The sequence below is a fragment of the Aythya ferina genome, assembly GCF_964211825.1.
Source record: "Aythya ferina genome assembly, chromosome: 4".
NCBI classification, from domain to species: domain Eukaryota; kingdom Metazoa; phylum Chordata; class Aves; order Anseriformes; family Anatidae; genus Aythya; species Aythya ferina.
In genome coordinates, this window is record NC_140300.1 from 13,816,108 (window position 1) to 13,832,878 (window position 16,771).

At 38.0% G+C, this 16,771-nt stretch overlaps 1 protein-coding gene across 4 annotated transcripts in view; it reads right to left on the reverse strand.

Annotated features, from left to right (window-relative positions):
- SLC2A9 (solute carrier family 2 member 9) overlaps positions 1-16,771 on the reverse strand; it is a 129,993-nt gene that overhangs the window by 106,977 nt on the left and 6,245 nt on the right. For 2 of the 4 annotated variants that reach the window (XM_084517630.1, XM_084517631.1), the window contains one exon: positions 3,468-3,557. The exons of the other annotated variants lie outside the window; for them this stretch is intronic. The gene's annotated coding sequence lies outside the window, so the exon portion shown is untranslated. The remainder of the gene's footprint in view (positions 1-3,467; positions 3,558-16,771) is intronic. 4 annotated transcript variants of the gene reach the window in all.

Genomic DNA, 16,771 nt, shown 5'->3' on the forward strand with positions numbered 1-16,771 from the left:
AAAAAAAAAGCAATTTCAAGGCAAATGCTTTTCACTTTATAAGAGATACACTTAGTCTCACTATCAGACATTTCACCTGTCCCATGCCACATTTAACAAGCATACCAAAAATAATCTGTCAGAATTCCTTACTACAGCACCCATACACCATGCATTTTTTCATACTTAAGGCAGATAATTAAATTAATGAAATATAGGTGATGCACTTCTGACAGCACCAACAGAGCATCATCAAACTGGAATTTAAGAGCTTACAGGATGAAGAGTATATGGGGCATAGCACTGAAACAGAAACAGCACAAACTCAGACACAAACTATCAGTTTCACAAGTGTCTAAAGAGAAATCACTCAACCTCACAGCTACGCCACTAGCAAGGACAGATAACTTATGTCTCCTTTTCATCACCACATTTTTTTTATATGGCTGAATCTTCTTGTTCTTTGGGCAGTCTCTGAAACACTTTAATAATACTTCTGGCTTGTCTGGAAAGCCAACAGTACCAATGGTGCACCATCTGTGGAAGAGTTCAGATCAAACAATCCTTCCTGTATTTTAGGTAACTCTAGTTTCACTACTTTTTAAACAGATCCAATTGACTGTATAAAAAGGAATGTTACCCTATCTGTGACAGACATTCAATGTGACACAGAAAGTAAGAAATCTAGACTGGAAGGAGAGTATAAATCATGGAAATCCTTCATGGGTTTGCCAGTATTGCTTCTGGATTCTCATTGACTTGCGTGCAGGGAAGAGACATGGGATCCAAGCAAGTAGAAACAAGATCTGACTTTAGTGTCTTACAAAATCTATTGAACATTAAGCAAGAAATTAAGCAACATTTTGCTTGAGAAAATGAAAGTCTGGGGTTTGACCTGCTGCTGTCAGTGGCCATTCAGTGAAATGTTTTAACAGAGGGGGGAAAAGTGTATTCTGTCATTCTATTCATATTGCTTGTGACAGAGAAGTTACTTAAGATTTGGATCCAGAAATATTCACTCATTTTTAATTCTCTGTCATGGAAAATTAGATCTGTCTGCTCCCCAACTTGTACAGTTAGTCAGGAGGTGACTGAAAAATCAGGAAAAGTTCATTTATGTCAGGCCTTGAAACACCTTCTGTTTCAGCATTACAGAACTACAGTTTGCTTACCTAAGTGTCCAGCAGTTTATTTAGCAAAGTATAGGTTGAGTTCATTAGCAGGATATTTAATCCAACCAACTCCTATAATTTGTTAGCCTTGGCAAAGATGGCTTAACAGTTCACAAAAAAGGAGCAATTATGGCTGGCATGGCAAACTGAACTCAGAGGTGTGAATAAACTCCCTCTAATCTAGGTTTCATTTTGAGTTTGAATTGAACATTTGACATTTGTTGACTAACTGCAAGTCAGGAAAAACAAAAGCTATCAGAAAGCTGTCCTGTTCAAAAAGAGCAAATATGCAAAGGGAGTAGCACAGATAAACTCTGATTGAAGGGTCTGTGTTTGATATGTTACATGACAGAATTGCTAAGGAGATGAAGACCTCAGAAAAGCTGAGTTTAATCCAAAAATATTAAGACATCCCCACCTGCCCCCCAACTAAGAAGGGTAAAGGACCATGAATAGAGCAACTGTTGTTCAGTTTTCAGAGTTTTTGAGTATGTTTGGGCTGGTGGCCAGTTGGGGCCTGTTTACCATCTTGTTCAGATGGCTCTGGACTAACAGCAAGACACCAAGCACCCTGTTCAAGAACACCAGGCACAACACAAGAAAGCTTCAAAGCTTCAAGCAATTCAAACATCTGCAATTTACAAGGTTCTGGTGACACAGATTCCTCTTGATGGGCATACGCCACTTCCACATCTGTCTCACAAGCACAAAATATATTACCTCTATTAAAAGATTATGTCCGTGTCAACACTGTAGTAACATTCACAGAGAAAATATGGAAATCAGAAAAGCAGCTTAGAGATGAAAAAATTTACTGTAATTATAAACCATAACAGCCTCTCAGGGACCAAAGGGGACAGATTTGCACTCAGAGTAAGTCTCTTTCAGGTGTAGCACAGATAGTTTAATTTCTTTTACAAATGGGAAAAAGAAGCACTCAGAGAGACAACACTGAAATAGAGTGTGGATTGCAAAGCTTTGGAAAGCATGTTGGTGTAAAAATAACCCAAATATGTTCAGTAAGTCCCATTGTATCATGGTAGAATGATGTCTAATTATTAGATATCAGTTTGCAAACATCCATTTTTAGAGAGTGTCCTTTTTCCTCCTTTCCTCATCTCTTATTTGGGAAGGCAAAATTGTTGTCCTAGTTTCAGCTGGGATAGAGTTAATTTTCTTCATAGTTGCTCACCTGTCCAACTTGAGTACTTTGGTTCCCTATCGATTTTATTGGAAATAGGTGGGTGATTCAGAAGACTATTTTAATTCAACCCTAAAATGCTAGTAAAAGAAAATTGAGGAGCAAAGTTTGAATATCACTCCTTCCTCTAGCTTGTGTGCTTTAGAATTACTGCAGCTACCTTTTTCCATGCAACTTACAGCCAAAATTTTCTACAGCTGAACACTTGCACCTTGCAGAAAAAAGGAGTCATCCTTGCAAGGGAAAGGACTTAAGCTGAGGAATTCCCTGTTCTTCCAGTTGGGTGCTTCCGTCACTAGTCTAGAGCATGTACTTCAATGAAGTGTGTTCCTCTGATACTATAAATTGTGCATACATACTCATACAAAATAAACCCACAACTGATTATTGAAAAGATTGATTAATTACAACATCCAATGTAAAGATCAAATATAAAGCTTAGTTTTTGTGTTACCCAAATCAGGAATAATTTATGTATTAGATTTTTGTAAGTGACAACTATCTGATTAAAAAAGGTGTTAAGGAATTTCATTAATAACAGAAGGTATTATTTACCCTGCAAATAGTGTTGTTAAAATAGATCTATTCCTGTGCAAATGAGACCATGCAAGTCAATGCTTCTCATATTATTTGTGTAAAATATCAAATAGTTCCAATATTAATGTGCCGTTGCTGGAGTCAGGTACGGTATGACTTCAATACATCACAGAGCATTCCTATGGTACCAAACTATTTAGTTAGAGCTCTCCTCCAGCACAGATACTGTAGACACCTCAGCTTCCAGAAATACCTGTTCTCTTAAGTAATGAATTGGTACAGTGTTACAAAATTTATAATTTGTCTTTTTTTTTTTTTTTTTTTTAACAATACCTGCAGTGTTAGTACTAGAGTGTTTACAAGGTGATGTATTTCTCTATCTGGATTTCAGTATTTCACAGAATTTACAATCTTATTTCCTCTACTGAGTATTTGACAAACACAGGAAAATATTTGTTGACAAATTTCAAAAAATTGTTTTTTATCAGGTTTAAACTATCCCTCCTTCCCTGAGTCAAACCCTAATGTGTCTAAATTTGAGAATTTGCTCCAAACTATCAACTCCAGGCATTACTTACCACTTCTCCAAAGTATTCTTCACTCTCAATGCTTTCTGAAATTCAGTCAGTTCAGAAGCAACTTTTGGATTGCTAGAGCAGTTCTCTTCTCTGAAATAGGAACAGCTGAATTACTGAACTAAGCATAGTGCCAGCTTTAACTTTTTTATAGCTTTTCAGAACTAATAAATAATTAACAATAATAATAATAATAATTTATAAAAGTAAGACACTGGCTGGAATTCATGCAATAAATCTTTTTTTTATCCAATAGAAAATGAACTGCCTTGTATGGCTGCAATATTATACAAGAGGTCTTTGTTTCCATTGCCACATGGTGTGAAAAAGCTTTACTTCCTACATTTGAACCAATAGGCATTTGAAATGTAAATGCCTAAGGCTAGAACCTGCATTCATGTACTCTTACTTGTTTACAAATGACCTGATTCAGGAACACCCACAGCATTCCATGTGCATAAATGACATTTAATAGTGATGTGTTGGGGCAGTACTTGTGTGTAAGAATGCATAGTACTTAATGGTCAGGAGTCACCCCTTTACAAGGCTTTGAAACATTGAGACAAGACATACTGTACAGTAACAAAAAGCACAGTAGCTCATAAAAAGATTTAGCCTGTCTCTTGTTATGACTTTGTGCCATAGAAAGGAACTTCATATCAGTGTTGGTTTAAATACTAAACAAAACACGGGTCAGGACAAGGCTGTAACAGTTCTGACTACTTGTGTTGTCAGTTCCGCATATCATAAAGCTAAGTGGAGATAAGAACAATCTTAGGTATGAGAAAGTGTGCTCCATCTTGCCTTCTCCCTGCATATTGCTTACTCTGAAAAGCCATTGCATGTTAAGTTAGGCTCATCAGCATTTCTTCAAGGACACTGATAGCTAATGTAATTGTATTATCTATATTCTTGCAAGTTCTTAGCTATCCAAGATGCACTAGGTAGAGAGGCAGCTGTACAGATATCAGTTGGCTGAAATTCCAAATTCTAGATGAGATTTGAAGTAACTTTGTTCAAGTTGACATTATTGATCATGTGGTGCTTGGTTTGTCTTTCAGGTTATGACCTGGCAGCTCCTATGGATCATTTTTGACACTGTTGCATAAATGTCAATGAAGGTAAAAAAGGGATTGAGTCCTCAAAAGATATTACCATCAAATTTGCTTCAGCTTAACATGGGCATCCTTCTTCAGTTACAAGGAGACTATTATGAAAGTATCGCTTTTGAGGGACAGGAAAGAAGTTCTGTATAACATTCTCTAGCGTGTTTATCTAAAAATATCCTTAAACTTGGCACCCAATATCTTATAATTAAGAGCAGCCTGCTCTGTGCTAGAACTAATCCTTTCAGACTAAACAAAACTACTTCTTTGATCTAAGCTTTCCCTAGTTTTAGATTGGTTTATGAAGTTTGTATCAGTTTGAGCAAGAATACAAAGAAACCATCTCAAGGGCAATTTACATAGTCATGATCAAGAAATAGGACAAACAAATCAAGAATTACTGTGTTAGATAACACACAAAAAAGAATCAAAGATTTTTTTTTAATTGAAGTTATAAATTGAAGAGAAAAAAGAGAGACGATATTTACAAGCAAGCCTAAGTTGAAAGGTCACCAAGTGACTATTCAGAGAAAAGTCAGTGAAATTTTAATTTCATGTTCAAGAAGAATTTTTTCATTGTTATGAAGTTAGAAACAGAAATGCCAGAATAAATATGATAACCAGAGTTGTAACAACCATAAATAAACTTGATAGCCAGTGTTTGCAGCTATATGTGAATGCTTGTTTACACTTGTGAACAATGTGGTTGGTTTCTATGCAAGCAAGCCCCATGCACAAATTCAGTCTCAAATTGGTAAACCAAATTTATGCTCAGATTTCAGTTCTGCAAAAACTTCCTACTCTGGCAAAGCAGTAGAATATAGGTTAGTTTTAAACCCAGTTCTATAGGACAATTAGGCATGTACATACTTCACTAGCAAAAGAGAATTACTCACTTCTCACTGAGTCAAAACCCCAAAACTGTGATTTCATATCTTTCATGGCTGCATGTCCTTCATAGAAACATAACATCTTCCTGTGCTGCTAAAACCACAAGTCTGCAAAAATAGCCAGTACACTGATCTTTTTTATTTAATAGCTTTTTCAGCTTAAAAGTGTCAACGTCCCCAGTATATAGGCTTCAGTACAAGCAAGAGCTTTCCTTTTCAGTCATTTATAACATACACAGTATGTTCCTGCATTCATTATAAAAGATCTAACAGATCAAGGGGAAAAACAGAATAGGAATATTATATATTTTAAAAGAGGTTTTTACTAGTTATTAGATAACACTGTCTTGGATCAGCTATAGCAGAATATTTTCCAGTTCTTTGTAGGAAAAAGTGGTTAATAATCACCTTTCACTGTGTTGGTCATTAGTGTTGTTTTAACCATTTTCTCTCATTTACACATGCAAGTTTGGTATGTCATCAGTTAGGAAAAATCCCATGAAGCATGAGTTTAATGTTATTGTTACATTAGGGTTACTTCCAGTATTACCTTCCATGTAAATTAAAGCTAGTTTAATCTTTGCCAGGTTATTTCCAGTGAGGTCAGCCTGGCATCCATCTGCCATTTAGTAAATGTTGAATTAAATATTGACAAGCAGAAGCTTTTATATTGTAAGGTCATGCCCTGAGTTAAGATCAGAGCTACTCCTGGGTGTACATTCTTTCCAGGTGGAAAAGAAATACCCTCAAAGTAACTTTTGTTAGAAAGCAGGATTATGCCCCAAAATAATGCCTTTCTAGGGTGGAAATTTGGAGCTCAGGATTAAAGAATTTATTTTCTGATGTTTAGAAAATAATTTCAGGATTTCCAAGACTGAAATACTTGAGCAGATTATATTGTCTTTATTGATGTTGTAAGCAAGGAAACTTCTGCTCACTGCGCTACAAGTGTGAGCCTCCCTCCTGTCCCTGTGTAGTAGTAGCACCTGCTTCCAACAGATTGGTATGCCCTGACAGATGAAGTCTCTATAAATCTTTGATTATGGTCTCATTATAGGCACTAAGGACAGGCAGATGACTTCTAGAGAAACAGTTTTTTCAACAAGGAGTGTAACAATTCTGGTTACATTTAGGAATTGTTTCTTACTCCTCTCAAAGCCTTCAGAGAACCACTGATCTGTTTTGAAAGATCGCTCAAACTGATACCATATCATGCTCAAATACAAGGCCCTTGCAGATGAAGCTCCATGTTCTGATGTACGAAAGGGATCATCGTTGTTGGTATAATTACTCCTCTCAGCCTTAGACATCACTCTTGACTTCTGTGGGGGGGTAAATAAAACAAAATCTTTGCATGCATTGCATCCTCTGCCAGTCTCCAGCTTTCTCAAAACTTGAGTTGCAGTGCTTGAACTTCAGCCCTCTGGGAGCCACAGGCAGTTGTTGAAGCCCAGAGTCCAAGCATTCCTTGCACTGTTGAATGTGCCTAAAAAGGAGGCAGAGCAAGCTCAGAGTAGAAATATCTACTCATGTTGCCTTTGTGTGAAAGTCAGTCCTGGAAATCAGGCTACGAAAGTAAGCTTTGCCAGACTTCACCCTGTCCAACCCACCCAGTTATTTTAAAGTCACAAATCCCAGCTTCACTTCAAGTTGCCAGACCCTTTTAGCTTGTCTAGCTGTAGTTTAGGTCTGATATCTAGTTTTTCCTAATCTAAAGACTAAAAATAACACAGGGATATTTGTGTAACATATTAGTGTCTCTGCAGATTCATGAAGCCTGGCAAGCAGCAGCTCAACATTTATTCTCATGTGAAATTACCAAAATATTGCCTTCTAAAAGTAGGGTAAGATAATGTGTTATAGGAATTGGCTTCAAAGAGTCATTACCTTCTTCTGTGTAAGCAAAGCTTCATATGTAAATATGATATACTTCAGTATGTTATAAACATATGTGTTTTCATCCCATTGTGAGCAATGCGAGAGTGGAAGAACTAGTGAGGTGGACCCACACACACCTTTGACTATGATTTCCAGAGACATTTAAATGTCTTTTGATGTAACTTTAAATAATATTACAAAAAAATCTTTTGTCATACTTAGTAGGTTTCAATTACATGAACGTAAGAATGTGAAACTCCCTTATATTTCCATAGGTTATGAAATACTAGAAAGACTGAGGGGAGAAGTGCCTGCTTTGCATTTCAAAAGCTATTGAGGTCAAAGTCTCTTAGTTATTACCATTTCCAGCCATTCTTGATGTCATGACCCTGGGCTCAGGGCCAACATAGTTGATAGGTGCAGGCACCTGGCCATGAGGAGCTGCTTTGAGATGATTTGTGGTGAAGCCACAGCGGGGACTCTCCCTCCACCTTCATTCTGGATGGCATGGTGATATTCTCAGATGTTGTCCTTAGTCCAGCATGAGCTGACCCAGACCTTTACCCTCACCAGCAGGCCTGACTTTGCAGATGAAATTCAGGCCTGCCTCCTCACTATGGACTCATCTGTAGGCCACTGGGCTGTGCTTGACCCTCAGTGCTGGGGTCAGGGGCTTGTTACTGACATCAGTTCCCATCTTAACCTCAGACCTGCCTCATCACTCAGGGGCATCTGTGGCTCAGGGCTATTGGCTGAACCTGGCCACTGCCACCAGATGACTTCTGCTCTCTGTGCTCCTGGCTCCCCTTCCAGCTGCAAGTTGTGGTTGCTGTGCCCTGATATATGGGACCTCCTGACTTCCCTTCTGCCCCTCTCTACCACCCTGACTGATGCCTGCCTCCATAGTTCCTTCCTCATTTCCAGCAGACCCAACTGACAACAGATCTGTCATAGATCATAGAAGAGTTTGGGTTGGAAGGGACCTTAAAGATCACCTGGTTCCAACCCCCCTGACATAGGCAGGAACACCTCCCACTAAATCAGGTTGCTCAAAGCCCCATCCAACCTGGCCTTGAGCACCTCCAGGAATGGGGTATCCACAGCTTCTCTGAGCAACCTATTCCAGTGCCTCATTGTCCTCATATTAAAGAATTTCTTCCTAATATCTAATCTAAGTCTACAGTCTTTGTTTAAAACCATTCCCCCTTGTCCTATCACTACACTTACTGATAGAGTTCCTCTCCAGCTTTCTTGCAAGCCCTCTTCAGGTACTGGGAGGCTGCTATAACATCTCCCTGTCTCAGTTAGCATCTGCTAACTGTGAACATAAGCTGCAAGAACACAAAATTGGTTTTAGGGATAAAAATGAGAACAGAGATATAGTATGCAACGTACATCAAAGACACCATATATAGTAAATTCAGATGTCATGTGCAGCTGCAGACTAATGAAGAAAGAACAATGGACTGGATGTGCAGATGACTTGTCACCACCACTACCACCCTCTAGGGGGGAACGACCAACCTTGGGACTTAGAGAAGGGAAAAGGTGGACATAATGCCAGGGGTTGGGGCAGAAGCTGGGGAGGGTGCCTATAATACTTTTCACTGTATTGTTAGTCTCTCTGTTTCTGGAATAGATACAGACTGATAATGATGAGACTCTTAAAACTCCAATTATACTTACAGTAAGCCCACAATTAATCATAAATCTTTCAGTAATAAATTCCTGTTATATCTAAGGTGTGCCTTTTCTTTGCCCATAAGCAGTATCTTGAGCATAACAGTGTTTCCAGTGCATGTTTTTTCTGTTCTGGAAACCAGAGTCACTTTAACTGTGATCTTTTTAACTGAAATCTCTAGAAAACTAGAAAAGGAAGTGGATGACACTGTGGAAGTTTAATATAGTATATTTATTTGTCAGTAGCGGGACTCTATTGACTGGTTAACTTTAATATCAGCAGAAGGCATGCTCCATAAAAAGACTGTTCCAATTGCAAGCAAGTTGTAAAACATTTCTTCTACATTAAACTGAAATGTCAGTCTTTAATCAAAATGGTAATACTTCTCAACAATTTATTTTATACAAATAAATATTTGAACAGGACACCATATTCCAGGAAGACATTTGAAATGAAATTAATTTCACTGTGTTTTCAAGTAAATAAGACATATTTTTATTCATTAACAAAAGACCATTATTTTGAATCCAAACTTTTCTTTCATAGAGGACGTATAATTTGTGAATAGGTCTTTGCACAAGGTTTAGTATACTTAAAACCCATTTCTACAAGGAGCTGAGCATATCTCTAGCATGGGACTGAAGTCTGAGGATGACTTTTCATGAAAAACTGCTCATCAGTTCTAATTCTCAACATTATACTGTGAAATAGTCCCATAAATATTATTTCTTTTGTTTTCTGTGGTTCTGATTGTACTGTAGTGGATAGATCACAAATTTGTTGTTATGGGGAGAAAGAAAAAAGACCTACCCAAGCACCATTGCAGTGTTCCACACTGCACTGTTGCAAGCACTAATTATTGATGCTGAAAAAAAGTACCCCAAGCCTTCAAAAAATATATCAAAAACGCACAGGAAGTAATCATGCATTTGGTGAATAGCTCTTAGCAAGAGATCTTTTCCAGAAAAAGGATTGCCTGCCCTTTAACCACACAAACCTCCAGACACATGTATGTACAACTTTCAGGTAACATAAAAGCATCAAGTTATACATTTGCAGAACACCCTGTGATAGCTTCATATCTTCCTTTTGGCTTGATGCTGACAGCTACTATATAAACTTTCTCTTATCTGTTCTGCTTCACCCATGCTCAACCGTTTTCTCTCATAGCAACCTTTTGGTCTGTTGATGTTGAGGACTGGCTCTTAAATTCAGTTAGAGTTGATCTCTGCCCACTCTTGCTACTGAAGATTTGTAATTTGAACAAGCTACAATAATTTTATGATGCAATCTAATATGAAAGGAAGAACATTGAAATATGGCAAGTCATTAACTGTAAGATTGTCACTAGATTGTTGGAAGAACCTAGGTCATTTCACAAGACTCAAGTTTTATTGCCAAGTACACCAACACAATGTGATCATGACTAAATTATAACTGAATGCATGACTAATGCAATATATTTTGAAAATCCCAGAAGAATACTAACATACTGCATTTTGCTTTGCTGTTGGTTCAAGGGGCATTACTTTCATGATAAGACTTACATTGTTAATTGATAAAACAAACCTGCAAACAGAAGCAGGAATTTACAGATAATAGACAATAGTCAATAGAGAAGAATGTATGCAGACATGGGCTTATTTCCCAAGTAAGTATTGAAATAACTTAATTGTATAGCATAATTTGAGGTATAGATCTCCACACCTCCTGTTTATGACTGTAATGAAAATCAAGGTTCTGAGTACTTTGCATGACCAGATCTGTGAAGGGTAATTTGATGTTCCAGACCAATAACAGAATGCAAGAACATGCATGCATTCAAGTTATACAAGTGCTAAAACTCCATGCTAAATTGGATATTGGTCACTGCTGACTTTAGCTACTTCTGCATAAAGTTATTTCCATCAAATAGTAAAGCAATGCACAATACCACCAATATCTGGGACTTGTATTACTCAATCATTGAGTTATTTTGAAAAGCAGGGCAGATGTTAGAAGAGCTTTTGCAAAACAGTACTCGGGACAGTCCTTGTGTTGCTACAGGTCCAAATTGTTACTAATAGTATTCTGCTATGGATATTTGCTCTTACAGAAGTACTAAGGAGCTAGACAAGATGCAGAAAAGTGCAGAAATGATGAATACTACTATGTGAGACTATGTATACTAAGAACTCTTTAGCTTAGGAAGATATGTCTTACATATCTTGGCTGATATGTCTTACAACATAAGAGTTAGGGAGCTTCCACAGATGTCATTAGAAAATAAGTTAAAATTAACAACCTCATGTATAATTGTGGTTACACATGGTACTGTGTAACTCAATTCCATAGCATGTTGGAATGACAAATATAAGTAATTGGAAGAAGTAAATTGGAAAGTAGGTCCAAATGCATACTGTAAATTAGGATATTCCTAAGAAACCTATAACCAGAAACAAGACAGCTGAGTTGGGGAAGGCTTTTCCTTTATTTGTTTGGTTTCTTATTGTTTCCTTAGACGTGTTTTACTAGCCATTGTGAGATGCTACTACAAGGCTGAACCAAACAAAACAATGGTTAGTTTCATTACACTGAGACTGTCTGCTTAGTTAACTGTCCCTTGCAAAGGTTCTCCAAGCAAAAGAACTCAAGAGAAAGGGCTGGTAAACAGAGCTGGATTACAAGCACATTTGTGCACAAATAGGATGTCTTGTGAAGTTAGAAAAGTGAAAACCAATTTTATGTCATTTATATGTAGCTTATGAAGCCAAACTACTTTACATGGTGTAACAGGAGTGTGACCAGGAAACAGAGTTGACACTGAAGACCTGGCATCTGCACAATGCAGAGCTTGGTGGTGGCTGGGGGATAGAGGAGAATAGGGAAAGAATAAATATTTATTTTGGATTAGTGGTAGCTGATCCTATGGGCTGAATTATTATCAGCAATTTGATGACCTCCTGGAATATATCTTTTGGTTTAATTTCATCTGAAAGGAAACAAGTTCACATGTTTCAAGACATCTCTGCCTCACAAGCTAGAGCATGTCTCGGCTAACCAAAATCCAAACAATAATAGTACTTTGGTTGCACCATAATCTTCCCCATATGCCCAAATAATTGCCCCTCATCTAGAAGTGTAACAGCCTCACCCTTAGGCTTCTCCCCTCCCAACACAGGTTTGGGGCCTTTATTTTAAAGAATCACTTCAGACACAGGAAGTATCTGTTTTGGTAAAGATTCTCCAGTTTTCCTGAGGTGCAGCAGCGCTGCCAGGAACTGTTGCAAGAGAGAACTTAGCACAGTGGTAAAACTAGTCTGGAGCCAGACCCCTCAGGTCACAGAGAAGTAGAACACCACAGCCCTCACTGCTTGCTAGGGAAGCCAGTAAAAGGCAACAATCAACACAATGGTGCACTGCAGCCTGCAGAAGCAGCTTATTGGAAATACAGCCCTACAAGTTAAATACCCTCTGTTAAAGCAAGAAGCTGAGAGTGGGATGCAAAGAGCAGAGTAAGTCAAACTCATTGTGAGAAGAACTGGACTGCTATGAGACTGTTCCAAGTTCTTAGTTTGCCTTAAATGCAATATTTACGGCATTTATTTCTCCTCACTTTTTCTCCATCCTCAAAAAATTACCAGAATCAAGATCCTTATTTAGTTATTTCCTTTTCAGAAGGGATTTAATTAAAGTTCTCACCTTCTCACTCCCATTGTATTTGATAATTGCTCATACTGTTCCTACTTCAGATGGGATACAGCAGATCATTACTGGCTATAGGTGGGGTTTGGCAGGTCCTGGCTATTTATATCTAAAGACCAGGAACAAGTACTATTGTAAACATGCAAAAGTCTCTACATATTCTTTTCTTTTTGTGGTAGAGGAATACCACACATCAGAGTGTTAAATATCATGTGTCTGTCTTGGCTGCTCAAACCCTCTTTGCAAGAAATGCATACACAGTAGGTTTTTAGAGCATTTTTTTATTGTTGTTGTTGTTGTTCACTGATGTTGGTCAACAAAGGTTTGGGCACATAAGGTGTCTAGTGTATGCTCCTGAGCCCCACAAACTGCTGCCATCCCTTTACTCTAAAGTCTCACTACAAAGAATAGAGGGGCACAAGGAACAGAGGCTTACTGGCAAACTCAACCTTTTTCCTTTCACTTATTTTCATAAAGTTATCATACATATATTATAAAATAGAGTAGATTCTCAGTTTATGAGAACAGGTCTGGTCTAAAAAGAAGGGCTCATCCAGGCACATAACTGTAAGCAGCAGAAATAGACATCATATAAGATCTTCTAGTAACAGTAAAACACTTCTCTGGTCTAATGCACATTTTCTCCTTCTCCTCTCCCACCCCACCGCCAGTTAAATTCTGAACACGAAACCAGCAAATTTGATATGCAGCATTAAGAGGTCGCCTCAATAGATGGTTTAGTGTAAAACTGCTCTTTGATCTTCCATAACATGTCATGTGTCAACTGGTGAGATGAAGACAAAGTATCATATTAATATCCTGTTACCAAAAGAGTCATCTGCATGGCACTTAGACTTCAGACCAAACAGTGTAAGGCATAACAGTGTTTCAAAGAAACACCAAGAGCAAATATCCTCCCCATAGTTTAATTACTGATTACCAAAAAATGGTATGATATTTAAACAGAACCAAAGACTGTTTTATCAGGTTCACCAGAACAAGATGATAATCTACAAGCAAACATGTTAATGCCACTCCATTTGAGGTGTTACACCTTTGTACTCAAGATCTTAATGGATGTAGAGTGAATAGCCACCACGGAGAAGTGAAACACTGCAAATTTGTTTAAACTAGTGAAACATTGTGAGTTTCAGCTAATATGGACTCTACTTGCTATCCCTCCATTTTACTCTAACCTGTATCAATTCTCAGACAGTTAATAACAGCTGGAAACTTGCCTGGTTGTTTCATTAGACTGCAAAAGCATAACCCAGGGAAGCCTGAACAGTAACAACAAAAACTAAGTTGTGCAATAATTACTGTTGCAAAAGACGTATGCAGCTTCTAGTCAGCCTGTAAGAAACAGCTATCTAATGTGACAGAATAAGGTGGGCAAACCTTTAGTGTGGCCATTGTTACACCTGTGTTTTTGTTGTTGTTATTGTTGTTGTTTGCTTTTTACTGTCTCAAAACAAACCTTCCATACCTTACTGTCATAACCTCTCTTATTACAACACCTGCCATCATAAATGTTGATGCATTAGGTTGGTACATATGTTGTGCTAAAGCCACATATGTAGAGTATTCCATACAAATGGCATATATGTGTAACTCCCTGAAATAGTTCATTGCTGGTGTCCACTCTAGTTGGATACACTCTCAACAATCCTCAAAACAGCAAGGTAACATAAATGTTAAATCCTGCAGATTCAAAAGACTTCTCACTTCTCTCAAAACAGCAATTTGGAAAGTGTTGATTTCCTCCATTCAGTCTCCTGCCACTGTTCTTCTGCTACTACCCTTCCCTACCCAGAGCACTTGATCTCAAGCCACAGAACTCATTTCTGGAGTTCCACAGGCTGCTGACCCTGTCTCATCTTTCCTCACATCTCTGCAGGACTGGGGCATGATGCTATCTGAGGCTCGGTTTTACCCTGTTGGCTTCCACATCCTTCTGACTTGGTTTGTCATTTAATCATTTTGATTAATGCTTGTTTCCCTTCACATGCAAAGTACTACACTACATCATCCTGCTGTCTGCAACTGCCCCAGACTCAGTTTTGCTTGAAACCCTAGCTTTACCTCTTCAACTTCTTTCTCTGTGCATAAGTAATTTAGACCTAAATGTAGTAAAGAACACCGTGTACTGTTGTTCATCTCTTTCTAGGGACATTACTTTGTCCTCACACTTCACCCCAAAATGCGGAACAGGAAATACTAATGCTAAAGACTGTTTACCACACCAAACCCTATGGCATTCAAAACTCATTAAGTGACCTCTGTCCTGACCTACATTGATTGATTAAAGCCTAGCATCCTTTGTCAGGTAGGAGATACCAAGGACAAGATAATCTCTCGAACCTGAGGTTAGATTGCTGCAAATTTACATGAACATCTTTGCTGTGACTCACTTGTGCACACGGTTCCACATGAGCCACAGCCCAATGCAAGACTTGTCTGTGTTACGCAAGTCTCTGATCATGTGTTTTAGAAACGGCAGATCATATATATTATTCCTCTGATCTAAACCTCTGTTGCAGTGTGTATGTAAAATTTTGGACAACTCCAACTGCATTTAGACACTAAACATCCCAACTTATCCTAATTCACCCTCACATCTAAGCTGATATTTTCTTAACTAGCGATACAAGTTGTTTTTCCTATCTAGGTTGCTAAGAAAATGCTTGGAGATTAGAGTGAGGGACTTTGCAGATCTGGGTAGGAAAAGGGATGATGTGACAGCTTCAAATAACTACAGAATCTGAGAAAAGACCTCACAGCTTTTAATCACATGCTGCTTAATTTTTTTCCAAAACCCAGGGAGGGAGGAATCTGGCTGTGGCTTCCTTTTAAGCTGGCCTCTTCTCTGCATGCTCTCATGTTTGTAAGAATTACCTTGAAACACTGACAAATCAGCAGACAAAACATTTTTAACTGCAGTTGAGCCTCCTCAAGGTTACCCTTAGGTGTTTTTGCATGAAATTTAACCACTCAGTTTCTGTAAAAGTACAGGAAGACTCCAAACACTTTGTCTGACTGCAATAGTTGATACCAGTCTTTTCAAAGCATTCTGGTGATACACGCTCTAGTTGTGTTATGATCTTATTCTATCTGCTTCACTTGCTCAAGAGCTCCAGTAAGTTATTTCTTAATCCTTTTGAAAACCAGCTTGCTCTCCAAAGATATTTGTAGTGGAACAGCTTCCTATTATCGAACCTCAAGTTCTTTTTCATCTGAAAATACAGATATCTTCTAATATTACCTATTTATTCTTCCTTTCTTCCTTTAGGAGTAAACTGCTAACACACACACGAAAAAAAAAAAAAATAAAAATAAAAAAAAAAAAACACTTGACAAGTTGTAAGCTAAGAAGCAGTAATAAAGTAATAAATGTTTTTTCCTCACACTCCATGGCGCAACAAAAAATCCTTCTGCAATTATAGCTAGGTAATTTGACAACTCCCTAGTTAAACAAATCTTTCCTGCTTTGCCTTCTTCCCATTGTCTGTGATGTTTGTTCAAAAAGTTTCTTCTCAGTAAAAGTCTAGGATTAGTCAAAACCTTCATGGCCACATCCCCTTTAAAATCAGGGCTAGGAATGAGGAACAACCTTCTGGCTGCTAACACAAAGCCATGAGAAAGACCCCGCATTCCTTAGTAGGATTTGTCTACCTCAGTGCAATAAGGAAGAAACATACCCCCCCTTGATCCATTACTTGTCCACTTTCCCCTCTCTTGTTCATGGACTAGTTTAGTTTGAGTTGAAAGCCAACAGTAAAGATGTACTCCTTTCAAGCAGACTAGCACTAGGAATAAGGAGTTAATTTCTACTTTTCATCTTTCATTGTCTTTATTACAGAGAAGGATGGAATATTTATCTTCAGCAATTAGATTTACACTTTAAAAAACTGATAAGGTAATGTCTTATTACTGGGAAACATATACCCCTGAGGTACAGTGAGATAACCAGGTGGCTAAGATCTGACATAGGAAGGGGCTGACCACCCCATGCCTTTGCACAGTACTACTTGTGAGATTTTGTTTTTGAAAAAAACAAAACAAAACAAA